Below are 5,893 nucleotides of genomic sequence, written 5' to 3' on the forward strand. Positions count from 1 at the left end.
TGGGATCAAGCCTTATTCCTGTGGGGAGTGGAAGAGCCTCAAGCCCCCATCAGTGGGTTAGAATGGGCACATTCCTTGAGTTTTAACATTGCCATGCACTGCTCCTCTACCAATTCACACACCTCGCATGCAGAATTTGGTAAACAGCATTTGCCTGCCAAAAATCCTGCTCTGCATCCAAAGGCACATGAGCAGCCTGGTTCTCTGAGCCTGGCTGGGATGGGGCTGAACAGCCATCGCTCACTGGAGCAGCTGGGGGAGGCTGGGATGGCTTTTCAGGAGAACAGTAGGTATCATGTTGGAAAAAAAGAAAAGAAACCGTGTCTCTGGACAACTCTTGGAGCCAGAATTCATTTCTCTCCCTCTGATCTCCTAAAGCATCAACAATGGCCAATATCTGGAGCACTGGTGGCTCATTGGCAAACTCACCAGAGCTCCAGGGCTTCTTTCTCATTTGTATATTTACATAAATTTCCATATGGCATGGAAAACCAATAAATAGAGGCAGGAATGTAATTTTGTAATTTTCCATGGATTTGGGTTTTTTTCTCCTGCAAGTGGCCGAGCACTCACTGTCCAATTCAGCACAAGGGTCTGAAGTTTAAATTAAGGATGTGCTGAAGTGTCTGGAGCTGCAGGGCTGAGCCTCCTGCAGCAGCTCAGGATGACAGCACGAGCACAGGCATTTTTTAACAGCTGGATGCATCTTCTTAGAGATGCTACAGGGATAGGAACCTTGGAAACAGGCTGGGATGGAGAGGGAAACTGCTGGGGGAGCAGCCAGAACCATGATCTTGTTGAAATGCAGTTGGTGCCTGGTGCTGGACGTGCTCAGCAAGGAGCTGCAGCCTGGCCTTGGTGTGGCAGGAGGTGCACCCACCTCACACACAGACAGCGCAGACACTCAGCACTGCCCCAGGCTGGCTCCCTGGCCATCCTCTTCCTTCAACATGTTCTCATTAACAGGGAAGCTCAAAGGGAAGCCTGCAGTATCCCAAACCCACCGTCCAGACTGGGAAACACATTGGTCCTCACCTCCCCCAGCCTGGCATGCAGGAGAAGGAAAGGCAACATGAGTCCTTCTGGATGTGCAGAGGGAAGAGAGATCCATTAGGTGTCCTGAAACTATTTTTTTAAAATTATAATCCAGGGAAACAAACTAAATTTCCACCCTGCCAAGGCACCATCAAGAATTCATCTTAAATACTTTTTTCCTGGGCAAAATTAAACAGAGCAGACTGTTTGAACCTTCCGTGCAGCAGGGTCCCAGTGGGGTTAAGGGTTTCTGAACTCTCCCTGCCCAACTTTCTCCCCCTCTCCTGCTCAGAGCGGGAGGGGAGATTGACTCATTTGGTTAAAAATAAAAACACTGCTATCTAAACTTTAATGGCTTTGTTTCTGATTGCTGCAGGCAGTGGTTCATATGCATTCCAAACAGCACTTTGACTGCAAATGTAGCGTTTTGGAAGCTATTCCACCTGAAAAACAATACCTTCCATCTCTCTGCCTTGATCCGTTGGGGGCTGGGAGCACACCCGTCCTGGCTCCAGGTTCAGCGAGGTGCTGGTGTGGAAAAGGGAAAAGCTGGCTGTGCTGCAAGGATGGTGCTGGACACAGCCAGGGCTGGGGTGGAGAGCAGGAGTGCTGATGAGGAGGGCTTCATCCTCTGCTGGGAGAGAAAGGGCTTGAAATGTCGGGGCTGGGGGTGATGCTGAACCCTGCCACATCCTTATGACTTATGAGGGGCCATGCCAGCTCTCTCACTCTGGCCCTGCAGACCTCCGAGCCACAGATTTCACTGCCCAGGGGCTCCCCTACGCACCCAGAGCAAAGTTTAAATGCTGCATGCTCTGATGTGCACATCCAGTGGAAACTCCCTCACGCAGGGGTCGGTGGCAAGGAAGATGGGACAGATGGAGCTGGAGGTGGCTCTGCTGCCCAGCATGCACACACTGTGCCAGCACCAGCTGCATGCTCTGGTGGCCCCTCTTGAAGCCTCTTCCATGACGCAGAATCATAGGAACTGGAGTGGTGTGGGTTGGAAGGGACCTCCAAAAGCTGTCTAGTCCAACCCCCTTCCACATCTTCAACTAGAGCAGCTTGGTCAGAGCCACATTCAACTTGGCCTGAAGTCACCACTGCTGCTTCTCTGGCCAGCAGAGCTGTGACAGGCCATGTGTGACAGGCATTGTGTGACAGGCCATGTGTGCCATCCCCTGTCCAGATGCACACATGTTCCCCTTGGCTGCAGAAATCCCACACAGACCACCGTTTTCCTTGTGTTTATGGAAGGGAATGGCCATGGTGAGGTCTGGGATAGGGATTTGTCCAGCCACCATCACTCCAGCTCTGTGCTTTCAGCAGCAGCGTGGCTTGGCTGGTGGCTCCACTTCTAATGTTGAGTTGCTCCATTTGTTCAGGTCTTTTTGTCCAGCATTTGAGTGACAGTTCCCTGCATCGCTCCTGCTCCCATGGAAGTCAGGGATGAGCCTCTCACCTGGTCTTACATCTGCTTTAAAAGGGACAAAGGAATCCAAGTTGGGGGTCACAATGGGATGGCCAGATAACCTGTCCTCAAAGGGGGTAAGGTATTCATCTCATGCCTGTAATGACTTTGTGGGGTTGCCCTGGCAACCAACACTCGGTGATGATGCAACCAAATTTGGGCACGATGTGATTGGAAATTACAGGCAAGGGGAAACAAAGGGAAGCAAAGTTGCTGTGGCAGCTGGGATGCAGCGCTCGGTGCGTAATGCACGGATCGGGCTGCGAGACATTATTCCAAGCAATTACACTAAAGATCATATTCTATTTGCCAGCTAATTACAGAATATCACTCAGTGCTTGCCGTCCAGCCTGTCCCTGCTCTCCCCACTTTGGGAGGCCTGGGAATGGCGCTCTCATTAACCCGCCTGTGTTTGATCTGCTCTTACATTTCCAACTGGCACCTGCCCAGCACAAACCACCATTTGCTCCTTCTGCTTCTCTGCATATTCCCTGTCCCACTTCACAGTCCCCTGTCATCCAGGGATGTGCTGCTCTCCCTTGGCACCTGCCCAACCCTGTCTTTGGCCACCTCCAGGGAAGAAGTGCTGATGAGCATCATAAAGGAGAGTGCTTTGCTTTGGGCTGCATGTGCCCGGCTGCAAATGCTCAGCCACATTTTAACCCCAGGTGGGACAGCCCCAGAAGGTCTGTGCACCATCTGAGGACTCGTAACTCTGGAATAGAAAGCCTAAATGTAATTTAGAACTGTGGTGCTTGAGCACAGCCGCCCAGATGTTCTGCCAGCTTCACAGCCCCACATAATTTGGTGCAGGATGCTTTGCTAAGCCACAAGCAGCTTCACTGTGCAGCTGAGGGGACACCCTACCACCCTCCAAGGGACACCCTGTTTGCTCTCACCCCCCCTTGTTTGGAGCAGGTGGCAGGGCCAGGGGTGCAAGGTGTCCGTGAGCTCTGTCAGACACTTTGGTTTTGGTTTATTTACCTATCATGGGGCTCTGCTGTGGGTTCCTGGAAATAATTGCCCTGGAAAGGAGAAAGAATCAAGTGGAAATATGGGGAATAGGGATTTGCACTGTAAATATTACTGGTGATTCATAATCCCTTTTTCTCCGAATTTCAGCTTTCTTAACTAGTATCCCTCTCGCAGGAAGCCCCGACTGTTCTTTTGACAGTTTTATGCGACCCAGCAGGCACTTCTCATTCATTTTCACTGAAAAAACAAGAAGCTCAATTCCCTGTGGCAGGGTACCTGGTGGTGTCATTAGCCCAGTGCCAAGGATGAGGAGGGGCAATGGGAAGAGAGAAGAATCACTGCTGCTCTGACATGACACCTCTTTACAGCCATCCACGCTGTCCTCGGCCATCAGACATATCTGACAGCAGCCAAGTGTCACCTCAAGGGTGCAGAAACCAAATGTTTTCAAAGAATCACTGAGAAGGACACAAACCCGATGCCATTTCTCTCCCAGGCCCTGCAGCCTTGTCTCTGCTGCCAGAAAAGACAGGGTGGTTTGAAATGTGCATAACCTGACATGTTCTAAGATCCCCTGGTGACAGGGTACCTTGGTGGATGGTCAAGATGAACCTTGATGCTGTCTCCTGGTAGCACATGTGTTCAGGAGAGAGCAGGCAGTGCCTAAATGTGAGCCAGACACTGGGTAAATATGATAAAGGTGCACTTCCCACCTCCCTGCCCCCCACTGTTGTTTCCTCTGGTTTTAGCATCCCAAAAGAACCCCCCTCCTCCTCCTAAATAACTTCCCCCCAGGTGAGAGCTTAGGCCACAGAGGGCAGAAGGAGGTTCTGATTCACCTTATTTCATGTATTTTCAATCTCTAAAGCTGAAGCTCCAGCTCCTCTCACCCTGTGAGGGCACTGTGACATTGTGCTGGCAGGGAGAACGGACAGACCTCAGTGTAACCTGCCACATTCCCAGAAACCTGTCTTAATCCTGGTGATAACACCAACAGGGTGTGAGAGGAGACAGCGAGGGTGGGGACCATCAGCTCCCACCTCAGGGTCACGCTCTGGTCCCACCCCTACATCTCCCTTGTGTCCCCAGGGGGTGACCAGCCCGGCTCTCCTGGGCTGATGCTCTCTACAAGTACCTGGCAGGAGATTGGAGCCAAGTCGGGGTCGGTCTTCTCTCCCAGGTACCAAGCCACAGAAGATGAAATCTCCTCAGGTTGCACCAGGGAAGGCTTAGATTGGATTTTAGGAAACATTTCTTCACTGAGAATATTGTCAAGCACTGGCACAGGTTGCCCAGGGCACCTGTGGAGTCATCATCTTCAAAGAGATTTAAAAGCTGTGTAGATGTGGCACTTGTGGACGTGGATAATGGTGGCTTTGGCAGTGCTGGGTTAATGGTTGGACTCAGTGATCTCTGAGAGCTTTTCCAACCTAAACAATTCCATTATTCTGTGTCTTGGGTTCCACTTCCTTGCAGCACACCAGTGGGGAACCACAGCACCTCCTCTTTTCTGCTCCTGCAAAGCAGCACTTGAACACCAGCCTTTTCTCCCCAGCCCTCTCCTGGGTGTCCCCATCCTGCAAACTGCTGGAATGACTGGGGCTGGGATGCACTGAGCCCTGGCGGGTGGCTGTGAGCACCCAGGGACCCCAAAATCCAGGCAGATCAAACCCCCGTGGGGTGAGAGGGAGGGAGAGCAGCTGAGGAGGCAGCAAAGCCAAACAGGGGAGCTGCTCTTGCCAGATGGGGCACAGGGAGCAGAATTTCATTTGAATTGCTCGCAGGCTTAGCAGCCAGGCAGAAAGAAATCATCACAAATCCATCTAATGCAAACTAATGCTGGTCATTAGGAGGCAGGCTGGGAGAGCACTGCCTGGTTGGGAAAAAGACATTAGGAAAAAAGTTCCTGAGCAGATTTCTGAGCCAAAATAGATCATCTCTGAACAATTTACTCTTCATTTACTCTTATTCTCCAACCTGGGGGAGGGTGGGTTGATATTTCTAATTGTTTTTCACACAAGGTACCCCAGGATGATCTCATCTCCCATCTATTGAACCAGGTTTTCAGCAATCACAGAATCAGGGAATCATGAAATGGTTTGGGTTGGAAGCGACCTTAAAGATCATCTAGTTCCAACCTCACTGCCATGGGCAGGGGCACCTGCCACCCAAACTGGCCAGTGGGGAGGAGGACACTGCTTGTGGCTGTCAGCTGCAGGCCTGGTAACTCAGCATCACTTAGAAGCAGAGCGGCCCTTCACAAGGAGTTCAGGGGTAATATCTGATGCAGTTCTGGAATGGAAAACAGAACAGCCCTGTCTGTGCCTGGCACTGACCACAGCCCCCACTCCACAAACATGACAGTGCTTTAACAAGAAACAAATGCTTTTGATGACTGTTTGTAAAAAAATA

The sequence above is a fragment of the Vidua macroura genome, chromosome 21 (assembly GCF_024509145.1).
Source record: "Vidua macroura isolate BioBank_ID:100142 chromosome 21, ASM2450914v1, whole genome shotgun sequence".
In the NCBI taxonomy this organism is placed as follows: Eukaryota; Metazoa; Chordata; class Aves; order Passeriformes; family Viduidae; genus Vidua; species Vidua macroura.